We start from the raw sequence: 10023 nt of genomic DNA on the forward strand, positions 1-10023 counted from the left end.
TTTAGCCCTGTCCTGAGGATTTATCTCATCGTCATGAATACCCTAGAGGCCGAATATGTCAAGCTAAAGATAAATGATAAAATAAAAACAATATGCTTATTGTACGTGTGCATGAAATTGAATGTTTTAACCAAAAGCGCAGGCATACAAAAGATCAACTCGAGTTGCGCTCTTCATAGTCAGGGCCCTTATTAATATGAAAGGATTTCACTACGAAAGCTGTATAGATTTCAAGATAAATATTTGTTGCAAGAGCATGACGATCCATTGAAATGCAGGCTCATCAGCGGGGTGCAGAATTTATATATGACTCCGCTCCCATAAATAGGGGCGGAGTCATAGGAAAGTTTTAGCACGACAGCTTTTGACGGCGAAAATAAGGCCTGTTGTTAATAATATCAAAATTTGTTATTATTATTTTTAGTTATCATTATTATTATCACTTTGTTAACATTACGTCATCATGATATGTTGTTTTATCAATTTTATTACCATTATTTTCTTAATTTTTTGCATAAATTGATAGAAACTGTACACATCTTTTTATTTAAATTGCTCACACATTCCGATACATCTTATGATACGATAATTCTAGGAATATAAAATGGAAAATGGTGTTTACGTTCGCCATCTGGGGCCAGCGTGGCTCCCTATGAATATTCAAGTAGAACTAAACAAGTTTATTTGGAAAGAAAAGACTAGCATTGTTGTACACTTACATTTGGAGATCAGAGACTTCCTGATCAGACCACCAACAAACCTGAATACCTCAAGATCTTCAGCGCATGTGTTGGGTATACTCTAATTACTGAAATTTTAACTATCTAAACCTGTGGGATGTGGGCAGAAAAGAGTGTAAAAATGTTTAGGGTTGAAGCCAAGGGGTTCTGTGCTTTCAAAACTATGAGTTGACTGTACTTTGCAAAGGCAATAAATTGGAAAAATACGATACACTACGGTAAAGGTCTGAGAAACGTCTGCAAGGGGGCGAAGAATAATTGCCCGGAAGAGATTCCTGGGCCCTGAAACAGTGGTTCTCATCCGTTTACAGTGCTGACACACTAAGAATAGGTCCTGTCTTCTCCGACACACTATTTTTTCCAGTTACTGATACAAATGTTTTAAACATGTCTTGTTGTTTTCTAAAAATGTACAGATTGTTGTAAATAACTGATAAAGATACTTTTGCCTGGGCTGGGACTGGCAAATAAACTGTATACTCGTATTATTAGCTAGGACGGTTGACAGCACGCCCTCAATGATCTTTCATCATTACTTTTCCTCACTTTGAAATTAAAGCAATTTTCATATGCCGAATCATGTTTTCAACCTGAAACTAGCAACTTTTCTCAATGTTTCCGCCTAAAAAAAAAAAAAAAAAAAAAAGACAAAAAAATTCCGTGACGCGTTTGTGCGTTGCGACTCACAAGTTAAGGAACCACCGATAGAATGACGAGTCATGTCTTGGCTCGACCAGCGTGTCCGCGTCATGTCCAAAAGAGAGCTTGACAGGGATACTTGCGATGCATTGGAAAAAAAATGCAAATCCCACTCCTGTGTTCGTAAAGAACAACTGGTTCGAGCAAGGATAGAATGATGTGCGAACTACTTGCTATCTTTTTTAAGATGGAGAGTGCTACATGGCTGAGAGCAGAACGAGTTGTCTGTGGCTAGTGAGAATGAAAGGTATCCTAATTATCCTAGTTAACAAAGAGCAAGACAACCGACCAAGACGTAGGGAATATCACAGGCAATGGTTAATGGTTAATGGTTAAAAGCAAGATAAAATGTGCTAGACATCTAAGGTCATGTAGCACTATAGTTAATGTAGGGAAGGGTGGTTGAGTTAGAGATTAATTGTCTAAGCTGGGCAAAGGAATTGGTGAGTGAAAAGGGTTAGGGTCGGGTGTGGTATGGATTTAGATTAGATGAAGTCTATGTATGCGTTTGAGGAAAGAGAATAGTTTGTTGAAGCAGAAAGTGTTGGATTCTGTAAGGATGTCTGATAGGTGGGAGGTCGGTGAAGGGAGGATAAGGTGGGGGAGAGCAGAGGTACGGGTTGTTTCAAAAAAGTGGCACGACAGTAGGATATGTGGGATTTAAAGGGGAACATTACATAAGGAACATACGGGTGGATCAAATTGTGACATCAGATAGGAGTGTGTTAGACGGGTGTGGCCAATGCGTGAGCGGGCGAGAGCGGTTCCCAACGTCTGTTCCGATGAAATGGAGCTGACCAGGAGGAGATTGATAGTTTTACAGAAGTAATTTAGTGCGGAGGCTTGACCAAAAAGATTGCCATCGATTATACAAGAAGGTCTTAACGTGTGGGTAATAATCCGTGGCTGGGATACGTGAGAAGCGTGGACAAAATATAATCACAGGCAAACATTCAACAGTACAGGACGTTTCTGATGTTTTAGCGGCGCACCATAAATACAGTAACGTACTTCAAATAAATAAACCTCAAATCTTCTGTTTCTATGCATCACTTGAAGATTTATGAAATAAGCTTTTTATTCATTCCATATAATTTAATTGACGAGTTATATGGTAAAATACCGACTCGAGTTTGTAAATCATATCACGGATATGCAAGCGCAATAGATTTACTGTGTATCAGAATATCACTTTCATGCGAATAAAATTATATGCTACCAAATGAACCTTAGGATTTTAGTTTTATTTTCTGTACACCCCACGCTGTACATCGACTTTTTTCTCCCCAAGGATACAATCATCCAATGTGGACTCGGGCTGGTATGCCCACTGTCAGGGTTTGGAACACTGTATTTTCAAAGTTATTTTTCTTTCGGATAATCCTACATCAAAAAATCTTAATGGTTTTATCCGTACTGATGGAGTCATACTTAAACATGACGTCAGGGTCTCGTGGTTTTAGAAAGACCAAAATAATGATCCATCCAACAATATGGTTGCACATTTGCTTAATTTTTTCACATATTCCTCTACATCATTGATACTTAATGTAGGGCTGCAGTATATCTTGCTAAAATTTCCTTCTACCTTCCGAGCAGGCCGTGTCTTGACCAAATTTTACAGTCAAAAGATGTCTGAACAGTCTTGATAGAAGAGAAAAGTCCAGACGTGTTAGATTTTTTCCGCGCGCGCGCCACACACACACACACACACACACACACACACACACACACCACACACACACACACACACACACACACACACACACACACAACACACACCACACACACACACAACACACACAACACACACACACACACACACACACACACACACACACACACACACACACACACACAACAAACACACACACACAACAACACACCAAATTATCAATCAACATGAAGAGGGCATTCGTGTATGTGGACGAAGACTCATTACAGCCATCATAAAACCTAGTTTTGAGTGTGGTGGTGGTATGGAGTCCACACTTAAAAGAGCATATAGATAAACTAGAAAGAGTTCAAAGAGCAGCCACAAGATGGGCACCTACTCTAGGAGATATGAGCTATGAAGAAAGTCTACATAAAATAGGTCTTACTACTGTGGAAGAAAGAAGAAAAAGAGTTGACATGATAATGATATTTAACTGTATTTCAGAAAGGGTGAAGTTAAACAAAGATGACTTTATAATTTTGAACACGAGAAGGATGACAGGACACAGCAAAAAGTTGAAAGTAAAAAGAAGAGAGAAAGATGTCAAGAAGTCAGTTTCCCAAATACAACTATTGGAACATGGAACAATCTTCAAAATAATGTTATGTGTGCCAAAAATGTCAATCAATTTAAAAAGTTATTTGATAATTTAAATATAGCAGATGGGAACATCTGGGCTCAACTCTCTCCCATATTGAAACAATTTGGTAAGAACAACTAGATAAGAACTGTTAAAATTTCTGATTAACTTTGCACTGATATTGCAAATCTTTAGTCCACAGTCCATACCTCTAGTCAATGCTGCTCCATTGCCGTGGTTGAAGCTCAATGAGGGATTTAAAGTCAGACACAAATTTGTATATCATGAACATTATTCAAAACCATCCTATTATAACCAACAAAATTTATACAATTTAGCTATTCAATACATGCTTCAGAACTCTCTGTACAAAGGCCTTGTCCAAGACCACTTTTAATATACAAAGTAATCTGTCCACACAGACTGAGGTAGGCAATGACTTGTAATAAACAATTTTTGTAGATAATTCTATAAGCAATATTAACATATGCTATTAGTAAAACTCATAAATTTCAAGCTTTGCTGATATATATATACATACTTCACTGCATTTAGCTGTGGTTCAATATACAATGTAATTACACTACTTTGTTACTAGCACACATGAAGCACTAGTAACAGCTTTATGTAATACAAAATGTGACCATGCAAGTTAGCTTTACATCTTTACATGAATACTAACCCACCTGTCACTCTATATTATACAAACAAATAACCAACAAAATAATAATTTTTAAAACAACAATATTTCTGTGGTCAACATATCCACTTTTAAGTTGAACTCTGCATATATAAATGCTGTGATTCCAGCTATTCTTCTAAGTATGTGGATACTGTGTTTCCTTACAACAAAAAAGTATTCCAGACCTCAGATGTTTCTGATTCCTCTAGTATATAAAAATATACATATCATAGTTTCTTGAAGAAACAATATGTATATTTACATTGTGTATGAATGTGCTATTTTCTCCTCCTTACTTATACCCAGAAGTTAAATACCAAGACCATTAGAGAGATATAAAATTATAATTGTGTAATATAATCCAATTATTTTCTTTTTTCTTTTCTCAGTTTCCTGAAACCTGTAAAAAATCTTAACAAGACAGAGGAAATTTTATATAAAAGAAAATTAATGACACCATATTCTAAAACCCTAAATTGTTAGAGGAATCCTTAGACAAATGAAAAAAACACTGGTGGAAAAAAAAATATATAAATAGATATTAACCTGGTAGTACACCCTCACTAACAAATGTTGATGACAGAGTAATCTGCAGAGTCATAAGAGCGCATACGTTACTGTAATGTGGAAATAAATAAGAATCTAAATATTGATGCCATCAAAGCCATTCTCATCATCATCATAATCAGAGAAGAATAATTGCCAAATTACTAAAAGCACCAACAAATATACCCAAGCAGCACATACTACTCCCTCCACATTAGCTCCCATGCTACTATCTGGAAGAATTCCCAGTATCAGGTGGTATTCATAACAACATCTCTCCTGCTGCCTGAGTCTACCATAGCTGGCAGGAAGTCACAGCTCTTGAATAGATGCCTCAGGGGTTCCCATCCTCGAACTCCAACTTGGTTCCTGCTACACGGCACCCAAACAGTATGCTATCTTCTGGTTTGTGTCCTTGGGCAATGCAATATAGTAGCTGCAATGAAGGTGTCACCAGCTCCTAAAGTATCCACCACATGTTCTGGGGGGAAAGCCTGGCTTGACACAATTTTGCCTTCTTTCAGTCTAGCACTAGCACCTTTCTCTCCCAAGGGATATCACCAAAGATCTGTGATAAAATCAAATGACATTATCAGTTACACTAATCGTGTGACCTATATTTCTTATATACCTTATTAATTGCATAACACATAAACAAGAAACTATATATTAATTAACACAGATAGGAATTTGGAGTGCTAGCAAAAAGCACACACACGTAACACACAACACCACACACACAAACACCACACACACACACACAAACACACACACAAAACCACCACACACACCACCCCCACACACAACACAACACACCCACACCACCACACCTGCATAAAAACAACTCTACTCTACTTTATTTACCGGGCCTTGTTCAGTATAAATTTTTACAATTGTCTCCCCAATTGAACCTTGGAATTGAGCATAGTCTTGGGGCACAAAAAATTACGTCCCCTTTTGGTATGAGGCTTCGAGTTTTGGGTTTGGCCCTTTTCCAGCTCAAAGAAATGATGATGGGTGAACGTCTCATGATTTTTGTTTTGTTTTGGAAACTTTAATCATGCCAACTACATTTGAAAAAATTACGGGCCCCGGAAAAGAAACAAATTACTTTTAAAATGAGTTTACAGAAAAAGTACAGGCAAAATTTAGTTCTGTTTTTGTTTATTTTCTTTTAAATTTTATGTATAATTTTTCATTTTTACTAGCACACACAAAAAACATATACACATACAGAAAACAAAAATAAAAACCACCAAACCAACCCACCAACAAACACCCCACACACACACACACACACACACACACACCACACACACACACACCACACACACAGCACAAAACCTTTACATGCGGAATAAATATATATATATATATAATAATATATATTTTATATATTTAAAATTTATATATATATATTATATGATAATAATATATATATTATATATATATGCATATTATATATATATATATATATATAATTATATATGCAATATATAAGAAATTTATATAAAGCATAAATATTAATATAATTATATATAATATATATTTTAATATATATATAAAAATTATATAAAAATATATATAATATATTATATATATATATATATATGCCGATGTATATAGGGTTATGGGGGGTGTGGTGTGGGTGTGTGTGTTGTGTTGGGTGTGTGGGTGTTTGGGGTTTTTGGGGGTTGTGTGTGTGGTGTGTGTGTGTGTGTGTGTGTGTGTTTATGGTGTGTTGAGTGTATATGGTTTGTGTGTGCTAGTACATAAATAAAAAAATTATATAATACAATTTCATAGTAAATAAAAAAGAAAACAAGAACAAAATTTTTGCCTGTACTTTTCGTAAATCATTTAAAGTTTTTGTTGTTCGGGGCCCTTAATGTTTAAATGTGTGGCCCTGATTAAGGTCGAAAGCCCAAAAAAAAATCATGGAGACTTTCGCCATCATCATTTCTGTTGAGTGGAGAGGCCAAACCAAATCAAACCCTCATCCCAAAAAGGGGACGTAATTTTTGGCCCCAAAGACTATGAAATTTCCCAAAGGATATATAATATGGCAGGGGAAAATTTGAAAAAATTCATACTGAGACAACCCCGGGTAAGTGAAAGTAGATAGGTTTTTTATTGTGCAGGTGTGGGGTGTGTGTGTGTTTTGTTGTGTTGGGTGTTGTGTGTGTGTGGTTGTGTGTGTGGTTGGTGTGTGTGTGGGGGGTGTGTGTGTGTGTTGTGTTGTGTTGGTACGTGTGTGTGTTTTGTGCTAGCACCCAAATTTTATTGTGTAATTAATATAAGTTTCTTTTTTATGTTTTAAAATTTAAATAAGGATATAAAAAATATGGGTTTCAACAAAGTGTAATGATAATGTCATTTGTTTTTACCCACAGATTTTTGGTGATAGCCTGGGGAGAGAAGGTGCTAGTGCTAGACGAAAAAAGGCAAAAATTGTGTAACCCAGGCTTTCCCCCAAAAATTTGGGGTGGTATTGGGAGGGGGCCCCTTTTCATGCAGCACAATTGCAGGGCCCCAAGGCAAAACCAAAAGATAGATATGTTGGGGCCGTGTAGCGGGAAAACCAAAGTTGGAGTTCGAGGAGGGGAACCCGAGGATCTATTAAAGAGTGTGACTTCCTGCCAGCTATGGTAGACTCAGGCAGCAGGAGAGATGTTGTTATGAATACCACCTGATACTGGGAATTCCTTCCAGATAGTAGCATGGGAGCTAATGTGGAGGGAGTAGTAAAGTGCTGCTTGGGTATATTTGTTGGTGCTTTTAGTAATTTGGCAATTATTCTTCTCTGATTATGATGATGATGAAGAATGGCTTGATGGCATCAATATTAGATTCTTATTTATTTCCACATTACAGTAACGTATGCGCTCTTTATGACTCTGCAGATTACTCTGTCAGTCAACATTGTTAGGTGAGGGTGTACTACCAGGTTAATATCTAATTTATATATTTTTTTTTCCACCAGTGTTTTTTTCATTTGTCTAAGGATTCCTTAACAATTTAGGGTTTTAGAATATGGTGTCATTAATTTTTTTTATATAAAATTTCCTCTGTCTTGTTAAGATTTTTTACAGGTTTCAGGAAACTGAGAAAAGAAAAAAGAAAATAATTGGATTATATTACACAATTTTAATTTTATATCTCTCAATGGTCTTGGTATTTAACTTCTGGGGTATAGATAAGGAGGAGAAAATAGCACATTCATACACAATGTAAATATACATATTGTTTTTCAAGAAACTATGATATGTATATTTTTATATACTAGAGGAATCAGAAACATTGAGGTCTGGAATACTTTTTTGTTGTAAGGAAAACAGTATCCACATACTTAGAAGAATAGCTGGAATCACAGCATTTATATATGCAGAGTTCAACTTAAAAGTGGATATGTTTACCACAGATAATATTGTTGTTTTAAAAATTATTATTTTGTTGGTTATTTGTTTGTATAAATATAGAGTGACAGGTGGGTTAGTATTCATGTAAAGATGTAAAGCTAAACTTGCATGGTCACATTTTGTATACATTAAAGCTGTTACTAGTGGCTTCATGTGTGCTAGTAACAAAGTAGTGTAATTACATTGTATATTGAACCACAGCTAAATGCAGTGAAGTATGTATATATATATCAGCAAAGCTTGAAATTTATGAGTTTTACTAATAGCATATGTTAATATTGCTTATAGAAATATCTACAAAAATTGTTTATTACAAGTCATTGCCTACTCAGTCTGTGTGGACAGATTACTTGTATATTTAAAGTGGTCTTGGACAAGGCCTTTGTACAGAGAGTTCTGAAGCATGTATTGAATAGCTAAATTGTATAAATTTTGTTGGTTATAATAGGATGGTTTTGAAATAATGTTCATGATATACAAATTGTGTCTGACTTTAAATCCCTCATTGAGCTTCAACCACGGGCAATGGGAAGCAGCATTGACTAGAGGTATGGACTGTGGACTAAAGATTTGCAATATCAGTGCAAAGTTAATCAGAAATTTAACAGTTCTTATCTAGTTGTTCTTACCAAATTGTTTCAATATGGGAGAAGAGTTGAGCCCAGATGTTCCCATCTGCTATATTTAAATTATCATATAACTTTTTAAGTTGATAACATTTTTGGCACACATAACATATTTGAAGATTGTTCCATGTTCAATAGTTGTATTTGGGAAACTGAACTTCTGACATCTTTCTCTCTTCTTTTTACTTTCAATTTGCTGTGTCCTGTCATCTTCTCGTGTTCAAAATTATAAAGTCATCTTTGTTTAACTTCACCTTTCTGAAATACAGTTAAATATCATTATCATGTCCCCTCTTTTCTTCTTTTTTCCCACAGTAGTAAGACCTATTTTATGTAGACTTTTTCAATAGCTCATATTCCTAGAGTAGGTGCCCATCTTGTGGCTGCTCTTTGAACTCTTTTATTTTATCTATATGATCTTTTAAGTGTGAACTCCATACCACCACCACACTCAAAACTAGGTTTTATGAGGGCTGTAATGAGTTTTTGTAAAAATACACGAATGCCCTCTTCTTTTGATTGATAATTTGTGTTTTTGTGTGTGTGTGTGTGTGTGTGTGTGTGTGTGTGTGTGGGGGTGTGTGTGTGTGTGTGTGTGTGTGTGTGTGTTTTGTGTGGGGTGTGTGTGTGTGTGTGTGTGTGTGTGTGTGTGTGTGGTGTGTGTTGTGTGGTGTGTGTGTGTGGTGGGCGTGTGTGTGGCATGCATGTGTATGTGTGTGTTTTCTGTGTGTGTGTGTGTGTGGTATGTGTGTGTGTGTGTGTGTGTGCGCGCGCGGGGAAAAAAAATCTAAACACGTCGGGATTTTTCTTTTCTATCAATGACTGTTCGGGACATCTTTTGACTGTAGAAATTTGGGTTTCAAGACCGGGCCTGCTCGGAAGGTAGAAGGAAAATTTAGCAAGATATACTGCAGCCCTCCCAATTTAAGTATCAAATGATGTAGAGGAATATGTGAAAAAATAAGCAAATGTGCAACCATATTTTTGGATGGATCATTTATTTGTTCTTTCTAA

At 36.0% G+C, this 10023-nt stretch overlaps 1 pseudogene; it reads right to left on the reverse strand.

Moving 5' to 3' along the window:
• Positions 1-5081: 5081 nt before the first annotated feature.
• LOC119572547 lies at positions 5082-5994 on the reverse strand (annotated as a pseudogene).
• Positions 5995-10023: the final 4029 nt, after the last annotated feature.

The sequence above is a fragment of the Penaeus monodon genome, chromosome 4, assembly GCF_015228065.2.
Source record: "Penaeus monodon isolate SGIC_2016 chromosome 4, NSTDA_Pmon_1, whole genome shotgun sequence".
Taxonomy (NCBI): domain Eukaryota; kingdom Metazoa; phylum Arthropoda; class Malacostraca; order Decapoda; family Penaeidae; genus Penaeus; species Penaeus monodon.